Below are 20,174 nucleotides of genomic sequence, written 5' to 3' on the forward strand. Positions count from 1 at the left end.
CCTATTAAATGACAAGAAGAAAAAACTCCTAGCTATTCCCCATGTATTGTCTGACCTATCTTCAAAACCTGCTAGTGTGTTTAATATATCAAATAGGCTGTAAGGCATCCTGGTACAGTGAAAGTGGGAAATAATCATCTCTACTACTCTTGACACTAGGCAATTCAGCCACACATTTCTTTCTTGCTTCAGCTTTCCTGACTGTAAAATGGAATCAGAGATTTTTGTAAGACTATGAAACTTATGATACAGCAAGTCTGTAATAAGAAAATAAATAAAAAGGGCTTTTGCATTTATTTTGCGTTTTGGCTTAGCATTTATTTTAGTTTTAAGTAATATAAGCCACCTGATAATCACATATGTTTCATTTCTAATGTTTCCAATGCTTCCCCTAAATGCATTGAACAGTGCATTCATTAGGGTCCCCCAAAGAGCATCGTTTAGTTTGACTACCGAGGACATAAAATTTTCTTCTCAGCATCTCTGTGAATGAATTATATGCCTTGTACACCATGGTTTTGTGTGACATCCAGATCCATCAGGAGACCTCTCTCACCTGGTTTCAAAGTCATTGTTACCTGACTTTCCCACGGTACTGCAGTCACCTATGGAAACAAATACCCCATCAGGAACAAGCTTGTGATATGAATGAATTACTAAATCTTCTTCCACTTCACAGAGATGCCAATCACCCACAGACTGTGGCAGTGCCAATGATACACGAAAGGGCATGCATTACATTTAAGCTGTTTACTTCAGGCTTGAACAAAATGCCTTACTAGAGCTGACAGCTTTTGTTCAGGTTCTAGAAAAAGCCAGATCTACTACAACATGAAGGTGAGAAGTTTCCCGTTATTGTAAAAGATTTAGCTAATGCTGCCTTAAGAAATAAACATATACTAAATCTCACAGTGCCTCCCAGAAAGAGGAATATAAAAAAGCATACTGCACCCAAAGGGGTTAGCTCTTACAAGACTACTGGAATACCTGCTGAGTGCCACGTCTTACAATGCTTCCCAAGACAACTGAGGAGGAAAACTAACCAATGAAAACCACTAACATTGGGTCTGTCCAGGAACAGCTATTCCAAAGAAAGATTTCTAAAACTGGGTACATATTTCTTAGCTGGTCTAAAAACACACGGGGAAAAAAAATAATAAACAAAAAATGGAAGCAACCAACCAGAGGGGGCACAAAACATCAAAAAGGATTATTTTCATGTTGAAATGCATTCACTCCACTTGAAAGACCAAATTGAAAGACTGTCTACTAGGCAATTACTTAATAAACTGCTTACTGCTTTGAGTAGCCACTGAAGACATCTTCCACTGCATTTAGATGGTGCTTTGAGAGAAACTCTAGAGGGATTCTAGACATGTCCTGGATGAGTGGTTGCAGAAAAGTCAGTTTATTCAGAACAGCCAAGCACCCCTACCCTCAAAATACCATGTGAGCACCGGCTGTCTGTACACTTCTACACAGTCGTGACAGATTTTCAGGTTACACAGCTGCAATGTCTTCGAGACTACCAACTTTTCTGATGTTGGATACGAACAAATACTGGGGGCCAGTGCTGTTAGATGCAGGCCCTGGAAATTAACCTTCTTTATATTCTCAGGATTAAAGTAACACGGCTCTACTCCTGTATATGCACAGTAACTGCTGATATGCACCACAACGGTCCCTCTTGGAGATACCTGCAAGTCTGTTATTCTTTGTTACAGTTGTGTAGTAGGCCCACACCACAGCTAGAGTACACAGGAGTGTATTCTACAGCCATGGACACCATTTTAAGCCTCAAAACCCCTGTGTTTCCATCTCTCAGACAACCTGGCTCAGGGACTGCAGTGCTCAACTCAGCCTTCCTACAGGCTTCCAATTCAGCATCTGTAAATAAGGATGGTGACACTGACTGTTCTAGACAGACACGGTATGAAATGAAAATACCATATTAGATCTTGGTGCTATACTTACTGCTGATTTGAACCAGGCTGATTTACAGGAGGTATTATATTTTTTGTATCAAATGGATAAATAATAATACAGAGGGAAAAAACAACCATTAAGTACATTCTAAGTGGAAGGCAGTGAAGGAGGATGAGATCAGCTTTAAGTAGGCTGCTGTTCTACGTGAACCTTCCATTTGATTACTATTTATCAAAGAAGCAGCACTTAGTCCTGCATTAAAAGTGCCTGAGAATACTCAGTACAAAAGCTTTGGTAACTCATTGCTCTTGAAATTATTCTGAGCCACTAGAGTCATAATTACACTGTCATAATGAAGAGAGAGGAGAAAAAAACAAAAACAAAAACAAAAACAAAACAAAACAAAACAAAAACCCTTCTAACAACTAAATTCCTGTTGTAAATTGCATTATGAAAGTGGTAATTCCCTCTGAAGTAGGCATTATCATGTCTTACTGCCCACGTCAGTTCATTATGGTGTCTCTGCTATCCTAGTGGAGCCTTCACTTAGTAAATGAATGTTTTGGGATGCTATTGCCAACTCGGGACTTATTACTTAATTGAATATGGAAACATTTAGGCCATTAGCGTACATTTAAAAGTGTCTTATTCCACAGATGTTAATTTATCTTGGGGAATGCTCTTCTTTCTTCCCTCCTCCTCTTCTCTTTTAATTCTTCTCTGCAGCCACTTATTTATTCAGTTAGGTCCTAGACCATCCATTTGCAAGCCTGTGGCAAATGAGTTGCTTTTTTAAAACATTCCTGGACTGAAATTTGGAGCCTATTTTCCAAAAAGACTGAACAGCCAAGCTCTTACTATCCTCCCCCATAGCTGAAAAGTATCACTACCTCTAGGTGATTAAGGAAGTCTAAACCTGTTCAGCTAAATCATGAGATTTTTCAGCTATATGAAATTGTTTTTATCCACATTACAAGACTTCAAAGCCATGCATAAAGGGTTTTCCCCCAGATACCTGGCTTTGAGAAGTTCTAACTGAAAGCTGATGTATTTCCCTTCTCAAAATTCTCCTAGAAGATGGAATAATAAAATGAATGAAATTCCCTTTTTAACCCATTGCTTTTATATATGGAAAAAGTTACAGTAAATTCATGAAAACTGCCATCATTATTAGGATCCTGCATATACTTAAGCCAGCTCCCAGATGTGACAGATGTGTGAAGTATTAGTTTTTGTTTCATTTTTTAAATCATGTTTCAAAGGTTGAACATCTGCATGGTCACAAGCCAATTGCTAGAAAGCCCTACCCTTCATTTGACGCTGTGCATAAGAATTTTTGAGTCTTTGAAAGCCTAGGAGACTACAGATCACCTGAGATGTTTCTAGCAGGACAAGCTACCTCAATTGTCTCATCTGCTTATAGCTCACAGAGAGTGACACAACTCTCCAGCCATTTCTTAGGAAGCAAAAAGTTAAATCTTAAACGTTTCAGTACAAAAGAAAGCTGTTAATGCATCTAGTTCTGTATCGGGCCTTGCCATCCCTTCTGCTAAATACTTATACGTGATGCCAATATTCAAAAGCACAAGATAAGTACAATGAGATTTTGTGCAACTGTACTCGTTCCTGTACCATTTTCAACTCATACATTGTGATTTGTGAGTGTGTGTAGGTATTTGCACAGTTCATCCATTTGCTTCCATGAATTTGCAAGTGTGCAACACAACCAGCGCATTCAGGTTGACTTGTGATATGATATGCTGCCCCAAACTAAATTCTTCCTGTGAAAGGACCTGAAATCAACTGATTTCAGACCATCACTATGTAATACACAATAAATGTTTGTTCATTGTCTTTTGTATTATAAAAACAAGGAGTTCTGTTTGAGGAACGGGAGTTGTGAAAACTCCCTGCTGAAGTAAGGAGCTGTATAATGCTTGGCTAGACACTATGAAAATTCTTTTGCTTAATGTAACAAAAAAGAGAACCCCCCTCCCCTTCTCTCCTTCTGCATCTCAGTTGCCTCTTTTGTTCAAAGACCCTGCTGCAAAGCTCATGTAACCATCTCCTGATAAGTTGCTAAACTAGTGTATCAACATCCTGCCTTCCTGTCTCACGCTGGGCCAACATGACCAAATAAAAAAGAAGTTGAACCACAACGCTGAGGAAGACTACGGCCTTCATCTTCACGACCACCAGAGGGACAGAGACGACCCCCTAGCAACAGTGCACGCAGTCGCAGAATATACCAGGATGTGCTGCGTAATCCCGGAATTACCAAGATATAAAAAGGGACCCTGGCGGGGGTGAGGTGCGCGCCATTGGCAGAGCCAAGACTCCCCGGCCGCCCAGCGCTGTTTTGCTTGCTGTTGCTTACTGAATAAATTCCTTTCTATTATTAATGCAATGCTCTCTGAAAATTAATTAAGGGGGCAACTTATAACACACTATACTGCGTAGGGCTTTGCTGCCCCATTCTGAATTTCACTGGTGACTCTGAGGCACAGCAAGTTACTGATAGTTTCCCAAAATGTTGTGCTACAAATCCTCCACAACTCCTGTGAACAGCATTTTTTTTTTTTTTTTAAACGAATGCTAGAAATTGCCCTGGTTACAGTCTTTACAGACTGGCATTGGAAAAGCCTTCCTCTGCAAGGCACTCACTGACACTGTCTGGCCCAGAGCTTGAGCATCCATCCTGTCTTTGTTCTTCCTTCTCCCTCCTCTCCAGCTCACCTTGGCCCTTGGAATATTTTCTTTGTAGCGCTGAATCTGGCACTTGCCTAAATACATGAGCACTTCTAAAAGAGTGTTGCTTACTGCTTCTCTTGCACCTGTGTTAAAGATGGAAATGATCCTGGAGGCCTCTCGCCTCCAGTATTATCAGGATTATGACAAGAAGACATTCTAGTCAAAAGGGGCAAAATCTGCTAGGATATATGAAAGAGGCAAGTACAATAGCTGTTTTTACTGGAACTCCATTACAAGTTTCTATTGTTCCTTCCAGAAACTTTGATGTTTATTTCTCTTGTCTGTTGCTCCTTTCTCCCGGTATGTACCTATACTTCGCCTTCCTTTCCCCTTCCACTTAAGGCCTATATAACTATCTCTCTGAACTACAGTGATACTGTTGAAAATTGGCATTCCCCTTCTGGGTTTGAATTTGTCCACGAACAATTCCTTCCCAGCTGTGGGGGTAGAGTCAGAAATTACTTCTTTTAGATTTTACAGATTGCTCCAACCTACAGACTGGTACAGCAATTACTGCCTCTGCAAGCGCTAGATCACAGATCACAGACACAGTTTTTAAAAAAAGGTATTTAAATATTTCAAAGGTTTTTTTTTTCTATTTTACATTTTTACACAAGTTTAATACATGAACACTAGAAGTAAAGGAAGCAGAGGCAAATAATCCTTTTGCTTTAATAACATAATAAAGCAAGCAAGAAAAAAAAAAACAAAAAACAAACAAACAAAAAAAAAAACAGATGATTTAAAGTCATTTTCAGTATCCGTTAGTTTGAGTAATGAAGACTTGAAATAATCCCTCAAAAAAAAGATGACAATCTTTATACACAAACACTACAAAGTTTAGTTATTATATCCAAAGCTTTGCAGAGGGATCCTTTTGTTGATAAGCCTTTATAAAGCATGTTGCACCAAAATGTACAGAACAGTTGAGAAAGGAATAGGAAGACCGCAATTACAGAAGTCAGAAAATAAAATTTCCCTACATTATTTCTGCACATATATCTTTCCTCCTTGCATCAGATAAATGCACAATCACATAGATGAGTCATAGAGAACCATTTAGGTAGCTGCATAATATTCTGCTAGTCAGACCCACTGCTGTATTCCATTGCAATGAAGTCAATGTGCACACACTGAGGATCTCTCCCCAGGACAGCCTCTACGGTACCAAATCCACTGCACTGTCCTTGTTAGAAGCTAGGAGGAATTGGTCCTTTGGTTTTGCAGTTCAGAGAATGGTTGTGTTTTTTGTAGTTTTGTTTTTACTCAGACCTTTTTTTTTTTTTTTTTTTCCAAATAACTAATGCAAATGCAATAATACTTGATTTGGGTGTGGGCTCCAACTGTGTCAACCTCTATCAAAACACAAAAAACAAACACTAAACTGACAATAACTGCTAATGCTATTAAATATAAATGTACCACTAATTCTGTGTTTCAGTAATGAAGCTTCCGTTATCAATTTGGGCAACAATACTGCTAGGTATCTGGTCTCAGGGTATTCAGTTTTCAATATCCTAAAGGCATTACTCCCTGTGTTGCCAGACAGTGCTGTTTAGTTTCATCATCTTAAAATAACTGTTACATATCTAAATCAGACTATCTACTATAGTGCGCTTCAGATCAATTACTTTGTGCAGCGGAATATCTATCATAAACTATTAATATTCTCTACAATTAATTTGAATCAATCAGCCAGCATATACACTGATATCATAACAATAGTTCTTTTTCATCCATTCTCCTAGGATTTCCGTGTCATGGGTTGAAGATGTTGATGGGAAAGCCAGAAAACAAGGTATGAGAAACACATTGCAAAGCAGTGGTTTGGGAGACGCTGCCAAAATGTAAGCAGAACAGAGAGGTGCAAAGCAAGCACACTGTATGAGATGCAAATATAGAAACTCTTGCTGGTGTCTGAATGGGCATAAGGAGAAAGGAGTACTCAGGTCAGTGAAGCACTCCTACAGAGAATGGTGGTTTTGCTGCTTTAGTGATAATATAGAAAAGGACCTCAGAGGATATAGGGGACTCACCTGTCAACGAAAAAGGCAAGAAGTTGAGTTTGTTTTTGGATGAAAAATTGGCTTTTTGATTAAACAAGGCTTTACTGAATGTGGAAAATCTGAAAAAAAAAATGTTGACAAGTTGGGGTTTAGCAGCTTTCAGCTAAAGATATCATTTTCAATTCCCCCAAAAAGGAAGGGTGAGGGAGGCAGGGAGAGGGATCTGTATTTTTCTACTGAAATTTTTGACAATAAATGAATTTTTGTTGTGCTGTTGAATTTTTCCATCAGATGAAGTCTTCCTACAAAGCCTGGGAACCAATCGCATTCTTGGAAGCACAGGAAAATAAAACAGCTCAATGAACAGGAAAGTCAATTGTCTCAGACATAACATTTGACAAAGCTGGAAAGCGTAAAGGAATAATAGAGAGTAGCAGCAATAAAAGCTCTATAAATAAGCACAGGGAGAAGGAAGAAAAAGATATATAGAGAACTGGTTTGAAAGTAGTTAATGGTAAGAAAAGATGAAGGTATCTTTCCTGGCAGTGGTTGTTGCAGGAAGAGTAGGAAGACAGCTTAACAATGCTGTTTGCCCAATAGCTGGCAACACGACACTAAGGAAAAGAGAGAAAACTAGTCTGAAAATTGACTGAAGCTGTGGAAACAGGAGGAGGAAGCAGTCACCCAGTGAGCAAAGCAGTCAGGTGGAAACATCTCTACCGGAGATCTGTGGGTCCATAAATTGTGCCCATGTGCCTCAGACCATGGGGTATTTCAGAGGCTGAACAACAGCAGTGGAAATGATGCTTTGGGACTAACACTACTACACCAAGCTAAAATGCAATATCCACAAGGCTGAAGAAGTTCTTGTTGGCAAAGGGATCTCAGGTCAGCATGTGGAATGCTTGGAGATGTGAACTTCCAATATCCAACATGGCTAATGGGGGAAACTGCACAGGATATGTTAAACAGGTAATCCTACTTCCAAACTGTAGTCATTTTTATGTGATTTCTGCCACTGTTCCTTGTGAAGCAAAGCTGAGGATTCACTCATGCTGTATTTTAACAATGAGCAAGAAGATGGGTGGATTTTGTAATTTTTATAGACTAAACTTTTGTTTGGAAAGTTGATATCTATGAATAAGTGGAATTTGATAAAGGAACAAGATAATTTATTAAAATACACCAGGAGTATGCATGGGTATTACAAGAATGTGTCAGATCTGTTTCTGTATTAAAGTAATACATTTTAAAATCTAAAAGGGCTCAGAACTTGTCATGAGAAGTGGGAAGATAATCTTACATTTCTTCATAATCAAAAATGCACTTTGACATTGCCTAAAGCATTTCATTCATCTGTGACCCCTAAAAATGTGAATGCAACAATGTAAGAATTCAAAATACTTCAATAATTTCAAATCAAAGAAGTTTTTTTTCCCCTACCCTCATGAAATAGCCTTGTATTCCTCAATGCATTTTACCTTTATTTAAAAAGGTATTTTTGAATATAATAATAAAAAAAATCCTTATTTGGGTGGAATTTAATGTTTTCTTAGCATATTATTGTAAGAGAAAGGAAGCTCTCTAACCCAATATGTTTTTCTGTATATTTGGCCATTAAAATTAAGACAAAGAGAGCAAGAACTAAAATGAATATACAAAGAGCATGCAGGACCCAGCATCCTAAGCTAAGTTCCTAAGCTTGTCAGTAATAATGAGTGAAGTACAAAAAAAATGGAATGGACACGTTCATCGCCACAGCCAGACCTGGCAGAGGGACACTCGACAGTTGGTGGGCTGATAACTTGGTGACTTCTATAACTTTGCCATCATGTGACATCAAAGAAGAAACTTTGAAAGGGATTTTGGATAAGCCTTACTTTAGAAATGAACATCCAAAACAGACAAGAACTCAGCATCATGAGACTCTGAACTTCCTCAAGGGGCATGCTTCCCTGTCCCAAAGCAGCAGCATGAAGGTGTTTTACTCCCAAAGAAATGGGAAGCAGATGGGCAGTAACCCCCCATGATGGCTGCCCCTGGCCCCCCTCTAAAGAGATCTTGGTGTGAAATGTAATCCCCTGGTCTTGACAAGACAATGAGAAGTCCATACACAGATCAAACAGCATTAGGGAGAGCATGTGCATGGTGGAACAACACACGCTCTGTATGTTATCACAAAAAACAATATTTGATGCTTCTTTATCTGTGTTAACATCCCCTAAAGTCACGCTGCTCCCAGTACGATGTGCTCACCCAAACCATTCTTCCTGTTGGTTTTGCTTTATCAGTCAGTTGGGAACTTAAGTACATCACAGTGACATCTTCCACTATTAGGTGAAAGTGTGATGGATGACAGGAGCAGCACCTGCAAACAAGGCGGCTCACACATTGTCAGTGCCAATCACACTTACCATCTGTCTTCCATTTATCTAGCACAGACCTGACAGCCTTCTTTCATATTGTTTCATTTCTTACCATAAAGGAGCCTCTAATGTTTTCTCCATTGAGAACTGAGTTCTATGAGAAAAAAATAAAACTCAAAGACGTTCATTCCAGAAGTTTAACTTCCATTACCCAAAATCTCCCCACTCCTAAGAAAAACAAAGGAAAGCAAGGAAACCCACAAACATATCGGCCAGTTATGACCAAGTTAAGCTGATTTCTGGTGTTCTTCATCTCCCTAAGTTAATGAGTCATACCGAAAAAAAAAATAAAAAATAGTTTTCTCTAACTAAACCTCCTCATGTCTCTATAATGTAATAGGAACAATTCTGAAGTACTGGATCAGTTACAAAATTCTTCTAGTTAATATAATATAAAAGGCTTTACTATGTGCAATGCTCTTACTTTTATTTCTTGGTATACTTTGAGGCATTTCTGTTGTCTGTCATTTCAATCCCACATAATGCAAAATATGCTCCTGACATGTGTGCCAGACTAATTTTTTTGTTGTCATCATGAAGATTAGTTGCACAACGTGGACATCCCTTTCTCTCAGGGAGAGAGAGGGATTCTTCTGCCCACTGAAGAAGACAGAATCTTTATGAAACATGGAGACCAGATAAAGCTACCAGGTCTATAACTGTGTGGACAGAACAGTGACGGCACAGCCCACTCTGATTCCTGAGGGTACATCTACATGCAGCAGCAGCTAAAGGACCAGCGCAGCACAAAGAGACTGCCTAGGGCAGGCAGCACGGTTATGCTGGTATTTGTTAGCAGAACATCAATACTGATTGCAGGGCTTCGTGTTTATTAATGGTCCAACCAACAGTGCTTACTCCTTGCAAAGGTTATGATTTCGTCTTTGTTCTGCTTGTATTGACAGACAGGTAGTAGCCCTTAGTGTATGACTATAGCTTTTAGGTACTACTGCAATGCAATAAGCCCTAATAATAACAGCCAGCTGTAAAGACCATTTATGTGAGTGACAGCCTGCTTGATCTGTGTCTCAGTTTCTTGACACCTGCTTGGTCAACACAACTTTGATTCTCAGGGCAGAGGATCTTAACTGCAATAATCTTAACAAAGGGAACTATTTTCTTTTTAATGTAATCTGCCAGTGCAACAGGAAGTAACAGAGTGCCCTAGAAGGCAGTAGTTCTTAAGTACTCCACACTGATACTGACAATTTTGGGGCCATTAGCAAGTCACTTAGAAATGCAGGATAGCTATTACCCCATCGAGAAGATGGGGAAAATTGTATTTGCTTGACTACTTCATAAACAGGCTATGAAAGTTAAATCATATTTGTAGAGCATGCTGAACACAGCAGAAAAAAATCAGTCAGTGAAAGCCTTTTACGAGCCAGTAGCATCAGTGTGATTTCACCTTAGGACTACTTTAGAAAGGCAATCACTGCACAATATCATATTAGGAAAAAACATTTATTATGATGAAACAATACAGACATAAGAGTCTGTCATCTCCTCAGGTGACAGAACATAATTCTCACTTACTTCAGCATGTCACTTCTCTCGTTTACGTCCCAGAATGTAGTCTGACTGAAGTGACAGCTCCAGAGACCATCACGAGTGATTCACCTCATTAAAGACCACCTTTGCAAAAAGGGCAAACCAAGCTACAAGGCCTGGAAACCTCAGGTATGCTGTAATCTTGCTTAACATCTCAAGGTACTCATAAGTAGTAAGAGTACGTTTCCTGAACAGTCAGTCTGCCTCTACCTACACCTACCCAAATAGTCAACTCTGCTTCTAACCTGTGTATTAAAAAAAAAAAAAAAAGCTCAGACTACTGCATATTTTATCTTCTTTCCTCTGAAGAGTTAGGCAGGTTCTAAGTTTTTGGACTTCCTTAGCACCAGAAGCTGTTTTTTAGTGTTCCCTTACATTTCTCAAAAAACAGTTCCATCAAACTTTGGTCGCGGACAGAAGCTAGAGGACAGGAGAAAGATCAGATCTTCTCAAGTTAGCTGAAATGTGCTATTTTTATACCTTCTAAAACTCAGAGTTTAATTCAGCCACTAACCGAAGACACATGAATTCTAAGAGTTGCTATAATCATAGTCTTTCTGGCCTGCTAACGTCACATTGCCAATGGAAACTTCCTTTTCCCAGCAGTATCATCTCTTCATGAACAGGTTACAGCAAAGGCTCCAAAAGAGTGATAAGGCATGGGGAAAAGTGCAACCGGAGGGACCTCATGCTTGCTAAGGGGCTGTGTGTTTTTATTTCTGTAGCCTTTTATATTACCCCTGGACAAGATCATGACCTGGTGATTAGGGGTGCTTTTCGAAACTGAAGAAATAACTATCAGTGGTGATTATTCCTTACCCTGTTCTTTTCAAGGTTTGGATGTCTCATTTTTAACTTCACCCATAACAACCTTTCACTACAAAGGGCAAATGAATGTATTAGCTCAAGGTGCCTATTTTTTTTGTCCCTAGAGTCAAATGCAAACATCCACTCCCACTCTGACAGGAGAGATTGCAGAGCAGAGAAGAATTAAAAAAAAATTCTTGGATGCTGGGCACACAATTAGACTGGCAAGAATCATAATACAAATTGCCTTCATAAATGAGAAACTGATCATCAGAATGATGCTTCAGATGCTGAACACATAGCCACAGGCGGATCAAAACATCCCTACCCATACACATTCTGGACTGGATATGCGGCTGGGTTGGTTATCTCAAATGCAGCTACCTCTAGCCCTGAAATCCTATTGTGGGCAACACCACATCCTCCTCAGGAATTTGAGATGAGGATAACTCATCCATCTGCTTGGTCCTCCCTTTCAATACAGCATCATTTCTAAAATCTTTTACTACAACTTTATAATCAAAATAGTACATCATAAATAGGAAATACCTTCCAGAGAAGCTGTTAATGACATAATTTTTCGTTCCCATATAGTGAGCTGAATCACAGAAAAACCCAAAGTTTTCAGATGCTCATCCAAGAGGTCACAGACAAACTCTAGATCTACCAGCTCCTTGAAGAGGACACGATCTACTCAATCATATCAACACCAGCTTTTAAAGGAAGAATTTGGACAAGAGAAAAATCCATTCTTCCTTTCTGTGCACTGTAACTGCTACTTATCAGAAGATCAGGATAACTCATCCGAATACAGAAATACGACCAAAGAAACAATGGACTCCTCTGAAAGACTAGTGATCTTTCAGAGGGCTCACCTGAAAAGACTCAGATGGCATTATTAGCAATTCGGAGATCAACATGGTTCAAAGATAAAAATCTGTACATTGATGTAAAATGAAAAAAATATATTTTCACCTGTCTTGGACATAAAGAGGAGACATAAGGCATTGTGTAAGAAGATCATTAGAAGTGTGATTTTTGTAGCAAAGAAATACAAGATACTAGCAAATGGCCTTTTAACTAATGAACTTTAAAAGATACTGACCTTCATATTTTAATCTAAAAGACCTTTTCTCTCTGAGGGTGGCAATTTCTGCACTAATAAAATTTTGGCTAAAATTTACAAGTACAGAAAAATAAAATCTAATCAGACATTTGGATATACAATTTCCTTACCTTCACTAAACACTAATATAGGGAATAACAAACAGCAGTAGAGAAACAGAGGGATAGAGAACCCAGGAAAAAAATACAGATTGATTATTTATTTATTTTACATCAAGACTGGGTATTGAGACAGCTGAACTTCAGAGACTGTTGCAGAAGAATCAGAGGGATTTTTTGTGGATTCCTCTTCTCAGTTTTTAACTGGCCAAGTCAGACCATAAAAGTAGTTAAAAGGTGAAGAAAAAGAATCAGTTGTGTAATGCCAGAGAAGAGAGGGTTTTACAAATTGTTTAAACATCCCCACCCACATTTAAGGTTAAGTGACAGAACAAACCAAAGCTATAGAAGAAGGGATAGAAAGATGTAGATTAGGGTTCTTTTCAATCTGTCAGAAGAGGTACAAATTCAGGGTTGGGAATAGTATGAGATAGCCACATAAACTTAAGGGCCATAGAGAAGCCCATTTCATTACGCAGTTTTATGTGGCTGGTAACTTTCCCAATCACTACTTATTGCCTGATTGTTTCTACTTCCAAAATATGATTTAGTTCAGCACTATGAAAAAAAATAAATTGATTTAGCTCAGCACTAGAAGAGCACACAAGCAATTTGATAAAAAGTCAGTCTTGTTCAAATTTTCTTGCTGTACCAGTTGAGTGCTAATGATCTCAACTCCACTGTCCTCATGTATTTATGCAGCCTTTTTCATGTTTGCTGGATTATTATTGATTGATTGTTAGATAAAATGAAAAATAAGAGAATTTCACATAACCTAAACTCTAAGGGCTTTTTAAGAAAAAAAAATCCATATTATCAATGGGCATTGCTTATTCACTACCACAATTTCACATTAGTCACTGTATTCCCACACTTATCATCAGAAAAAATGCATTAAAAATACTATAGACAGACAACAAGCTCTTTATAACAATGGTATGTAGATATTTCTGACCTCCAAGTTTGGTTTACAAATGCAGTAATGTCATATACAAAACCTCACCTCACCTTTTCTCACAATACCAGAGTTTTATGAGTTTCTAATACAACCTTCAGTCGTTTGATAAAAATAGTGGCATTTTATATTTTCTATTTCTCTGCTCTGGAAGTCTGCTCATAGAGTTTGACAGTGAAGCTCAAAACTATATATAGGCTAGGATAGCATGGACCAACTTAACAGTATATAATCAGAACATTTCATGTTGCTAGTGAAGCTAAACTGGATTTGCTCTGAAGTTTCCCAATAGCTACTCACTCAGCAGCAGCTACAGAAAATGATTAAGGCCATAAAGCTACGAATGTAAAAGAATATAAGAAATAAAGGTGGGATTCTCTAACTGGAAACGCAGCCCAAGGTGTGCCAAAGTGAGCCAAAGTGTGAACAGCTCCAGAGAGATCTGGTACAATGTCTGGCTGAGCAACAGACCACTCTAAACTGTCCTCTGCACAGGGATCATAAATACTGGTTAAGGCTGATCATACAGGGCTTGTAAAGCCTTAAAAGCTCTGCCTTATCATATAGTCTTTTCCAAACCTATGTTACCAACAGCCAATTCTTACCCTTCCTGGAGAGCACAGCCTTTAAATGTAAGTCTCCACTGTGAAAAGCCATTACTGGAAGGCACAAGCAGAGGAGCTACAACAAGGCAGTGCATGCCGTAGGCTAACCTAGAGAAAGGGCCAAGGCTTTTGGGCAGGCATTGAAGGGCTCATAATCCCATGCTTCTCCTGCAGTTACTTCTGCTAAAATTTATGAACCGTGAAAAAAAAAAAAAAAAAAAAATCCACAGTGGAGTAGGGCTCCACCAGGTGATCAAGGGAGACAGCTCTCCCCTCACTTGCCAAGCATTCAAGAAAAAGACTGCAATGATTGCAACAAAACTACATTGCAGCTTGCTATAAAACTAGGTTGCATTACTTATGAATGGGAGGCAGTGTCAGATCCTGCCTGCATCCCTCTTTGTGCGCTGGGATGCCTCATGCTGCCCAGTCTGACAATGGTGCACAATTTTGTACTGCCAGTTTCTGGCAAAATCCACATCACAATGTGAAAAGACATGGAGGCAACAAAAAGGCACATTTCCACCAGTGTCCTGGTTAAACACAGCATCTGGGATTCCACTTGAGAATGAAGTAATGAAAAGAATGTTTTCCCACCTTTTTTCGTGGGGGGGGGGGGGGGGGGGGAAAACCATTCAGGAAACTAGAGGATATGTGATAGTCTGTTGTTCTCATCACTTTTTACTTCTTTAAGGGTAAGATTTGTATATAATTTATTGCACAGTGTTCACTACTAAGCATAATTATAATTTGAATGGCTGTTTAAAAAATAGCTATATTTTTATGTATATAGCTACACCTAACATTATGTACCTTAGAGCAATTCTATCTCTACATTTGTTTGTTGATTTATCTCTAGAAATATGAAAACAAATTCAAAAGGTTGAGAGCAGAAAACATCAATACTGTTGACTTTGAAAGAAAAGATATATTTATTAGGCTCAACAATAACATGCTAAGAAAAAAAATAACTAAGTTGACACTGTAGGAACATGAGTTTTCTGAATCTAAGTTTGGAAAAGAACTATGGCATCCATACATATATTAATTGCAATTATCTAACAGTGTTAATAACCAGCAGTAATCTGGGATTGCAGTTTACAGGAATTGTGATATTGGAAGAGCTTGGAAGCATGAATTATTGAAAGTATTTAAAGGACTAATATGAAATAATACTTTATGACTCTCATATTTGGCAGAAAACCTCAGATAAAAATTTCCTTTTAATTTCAGTTTTCAGTATGCCCATCGTGAAACCTGGAGAAAACAGAGGTGGAGGAAGACTGGAATATTTCCCACAAATTTCAGGGATTACTTCACAACTCTTCAAGGGAAGGACAAGGTCTTCAGCCTTCTCTGGTCATCAGCATGTGAAAAGATGATAAAGAAGTTTGTGTGGCACCAGAGTGTATGTCCTGTGCTAGTCAGTGTTTCGGGGCTTTGAGGGTTGCCTTTGATCACAGAGGCAGAGCTGTGGGCTCTAGAGCTTCTGTCTTTGGGCTAAGATGTTCTTTCTACAGCATTTGTGCCTCTGCGCACAACCTGCCTCCGCTGCTGGTTACAAAGAACACAATGAATAATTAATTTGCATTCAAAAGGAAAAAAAAAGTAATAGGATAAATGCACCAGATGTTCAACCCTTTATTTTATAAAAGCATTTAACACAGCTTCGCTAGGAAGCTATAATCATTCATTGTTTGCATACAGCTTGCAAACATCATCTTCAGATACTTGTTTACAGCAGCAATGGCAGAATGGCTACAGAAAGGTGAAGTGAATTGGTCAAGACCAAGAGGAAGAAAGTGTGTGACACAAGCTGAGAAAGCAGGCAGCTTCTTAAGGCTTGTTCCATATTTATCCATCATTTACATTTTATCTTCTCCTTCCTTTCCTCTCTCACAACTATACAGTCAAGACAAATATTTTTAATTTATTTAGTTCATTTAACCAAAGCCTACACCTTGACCCTTATGGTCCATCTCTTTCAATAAATTAAAAACAGTCCATCAGTTTCACATCCACTATTGCACAAAACAGCAGTCTGAGGAAAAAAAAAAAAAAAAAAAGAGCACGAGTACCTTTTCCTATATATTTTGTATTTAGCAACTTCTCCAAGGATCCCCTTGGAGATAATTTCCTGTCAGAAGGAAGACAGAGTTTACTCTTAACATAATTGTTTTGAAACAAAGAATATTCAGGAGAGATAAATAAATTTTGATTCGTGGTTGTTTTGCATGACTGTTTCTTCTTTTTTCTGTTTCTTCTGTACATACTATGTTTTCCATCTGTTCAAGTCATGATTTCCAGTCCACTGGAGCAAAAGCAATGGTAAAAGCATTTTGCCAGCAGCCCTTGGCCTCACTGTATGAATACAGTTGCCAAGTCTTGCTGCCACTCAGGATAGGACTTCTAAATATAAGTGACAGTTTCAAAAATAAAGATCAATACAATTTTCTCATAAAAGTTATATTGAGGGGGAAAGAATTATTGTTTTTCCTTTCCTTTATCAGAGACTGATATTACTTTCTCTATGACCTTTGAAGCAGTGTGACCACATATAGTGAGCTTTAATGTGCAACCCTGAATTCTCCCCAACTAGTTTATATTTTTCAAAATGGAAAAAAAAAGAAAAAAAAAAATGCCTGTCATGTAATAACTGGCCATCGATTGGTGCAAATCCATACACTGTAAGGTAAAAATGGACCATTTGGATAATAGAGTGATCTGTGTAACAGCTGAGGCCAAAGACTGCTCTTCCTCTCCCCAACCTGCATTTCTCTCCTTAGACACACCATTTCCTTCCAAACACTCACAGCAGACAAGGCCTGTTATACTTCCCTATGGATTTTGATCAGTCATTTTACTGAGTATTTACACTAGTGGGTCATTTCTCCTCCTTTTCACTGTCTCAACTGACAGGAAGGACCTTCTACATGTCTGTTCATGCCCTCATATTTACATGTTCTAACAGAAATTGAATTTCCTTCCATCTACCCTGACCCTATGTCTGTACCCCTACAAGACATTAGAATTTACAGTTTTTAGGAACTTAAAATTCAGCCAGGTCATCGAATAGGTCTCTAGTGGCTTTTACACAATGCCAGCTTGACAATCCGTTCTGAAATCAGAATAGGCAGTGCATAACAAATGTTCTCTTTGGTTTAGTTCACTATGCCACAAGGGAACCTACATAGTACAATGGATATTGTAAACTGACATGTAAGGTCCTAGTTTAGGGCTGGAAATCTTAATTCAGTCAAAGGACAGTATTCAGAGAAGTTAGTCACCACAGTAAACATGCTCTTCACCCCTTATCTGCAGTTGCTTCAGTGCTTTTAGCTGATGTGGATCTCAACAGAAACCACATAGGAGAGCTGCATGCACACGCATGAGTGTATAGGCCCATGCTTGAGCCATTGCACACAGAACAAAATGTAATTTTAACATTCTTGTACAAAGCACAAACAGTGTAAGTTAGTCTTTATCAGCCTAACATTGACAAAGAACGTATAGCTGTTCTGAGCTGCCAAACAGAAATATTGAGTCTTATCCCACTGTTATCTTAAGGCTTTCACCAGTTCTCCCTTTTCCAAGGGCAGCCTGAGCCAACACAAACCTCCAGCAACATTTTGGGGCTGGCCAACACAATACCCACTGAGGGCCGCGGGCAGGCACACAGTTGCACCAGGACTGTAAGGCACTCAAGTCTCAGTGAAGAAACTTTTCTTTGGAAACTCTTCCTTGTTGTGATTGTCACTCATAAACTGTACAACCTGCACTGGTCTGGTGCTCTGCTGCCAATATCAGCCCCACAGCGCTGCTGCCTCAGCCCCACCTTTGCTGCTTGCTGCTGGGTTGCTTCAGTATCTAACCACTCCAAGAGACATTTCCTCTTAAACAAAGGGCCCCAAAAGGAGCTTTAACTCCTCATCCAACTGGGATTATAACAGCTCCCAACACAGAATTTTACCCAAAGCATTTAATCAAGCTCAATTTTTGTTCTTACCTAGTGGCTGTTTTTATAGCAGAAGATACATATAGCTCAGCAACCATCCAAAACTGAATAAACTGTGTATAGTTCATGGAGGGATGACTGCAGAACATAGATACTACAATTCTGACAAAAAAATAGACATACCGCAGCACAATAAAAGAGATATAAGTAATGGTGGTTTAGCAGCATGGTAGAAAAGATAATATTGTAACTACTCTGATATTATAGCAGATTACAGTCTGAGTGAAATCTAGGTATTGTTAGAAAAAGCAGGTCAAGAAAAATCAAAACTCAGGAAACTGGTACGAGTAACAGCAAACCATTGCAAAAGTTTGTTTTTAAAAGGTAATACAAACTGATTTTTTGAAGAAAACGCCACAGCTTTCATTTTTAACTATTATTTGCTATCTAATGATAGCTTTAGCTTTTTTTTTTTTTTTTTTGGTTTATGATAACTTACATTTTAAGATAAAAAGCTAAAAATCGAATGCATTGCTTCCTTTTTTTTTTTTGTTCAGAAAATTAATGTTAGTTCAGTTTTCATTCCAATTTAAGCAAAACAAGACATCTGAAAGTTTTATAAACCTACATTTACTATAATTATCATAGTTACAAGCTAGCTCTACTTTCAACTGATCACAGATCGTGGAAGTACAGATGCTTTGAAATCAGATTTCTAAGATGTTGCATTCAGAGTGTATAAGCCACTGGAGGTGTTTGTTTTTGTTTCTTTTTACCTTATTTCTCTTAGAAAAGTTTTTATTTTATATTTAAACAAATTTTCAGAAGTTATAGCAGTCCCTGTGTGTGAAGTTATGTAACTTCAATGTCATTAGTATACAGAAAGCTAGAAGGATGCCCCTGAATGTTTGCTGACTGAGGAATTCAGATCGTCTGTCTTGAAAGCAGTCACTCAAAAGCAACCTAAGTCGGTGGCAGATGGACTCAGAACATAAAAGCTTGGTGTGGTAAGGAGAGTGGTTATCCTACTGGTATTTGTCCTCCGCCACATGAAGAGGAAATAACTCCTCAAGTCAGCAGCTAAGTGGTTATTCAGTCATATATCACACACTTGTTAAGGAAAAATGACCTGATTTTATGGAAAACCACTTCCTCTGGAAATCCCACACAAACCACCCTGAAAAAAAAATATTACTTAAAAACGAACAATTTGAGCCCTTGCTGCTTAGGTCAGCAAAGTCAAAGCAGACAATCCTGCATGAGGTATACATCCAAGCCCAACAAAGTTGCATTTACAGCATTTACAGCTTTGTGCTATTTTAATAATTGAGGCCTGAAACACCTACGTGATGTTAAGCCAGAGATTTTTGGAGTTTGAGATATATAAACAAGAGAGAAAGGAGTATTTTGTCTCAAGTCAGAGTACAAGTGAATTTTTTAGGTGAAGGCACCCAGCACCTCCCCTATCCTCTGACATTTGACAAAGGGAGCAGCAGACCTCCTGCACTCATGAAGCCCCTTAGGAGGGGCACTCTGTGAGCCTTTCTGAGATTTGGCATCAATGCTCATCCCCAGGACAAATATCCAGGACAAGGCAGTTAATCTCAGAAGCCATGGTACAGTGTTTACCTCCAATGCTAAACGAGCTGACGTGACTTGTTGGGAGGGGGTAAGCCAAAGACAGCAGTTCTGCAAACACCACTCCCCTGTGGCACTGTCAGACCCACAACCCTAGTTACAGAGCTGACACACAGAGTGGCAAACCTGAAAGGAGAGGACAACCAGACAGCCTTGCTTACATGAGATGCACATCTATGCCCAGTTTGCCCCACCACATAGCCTGATAGTCTTTGCTGTTCATTCTTGGGTTGGTGGTTAGAAGGAGCTTCCCAATAATACCCCAAATGATTGGAAAACAGCCAAGTAAATCAGCATGGCACTTGAAGTTATATTACACCAAAAAAAGCT

General features: G+C 38.8%; 1 protein-coding gene across 1 annotated transcript in view; it reads right to left on the bottom strand.

Moving 5' to 3' along the window:
- TMEM132D (transmembrane protein 132D) overlaps positions 1-20,174 on the bottom strand; it is a gene marked incomplete at both ends in the record, with an annotated part of 259,958 nt that overhangs the window by 177,926 nt on the left and 61,858 nt on the right. The window lies entirely within an intron of this gene.

The sequence above is a fragment of the Netta rufina genome, assembly GCF_964035555.1.
Source record: "Netta rufina genome assembly, chromosome: 17".
Classification (NCBI taxonomy): domain Eukaryota; kingdom Metazoa; phylum Chordata; class Aves; order Anseriformes; family Anatidae; genus Netta; species Netta rufina.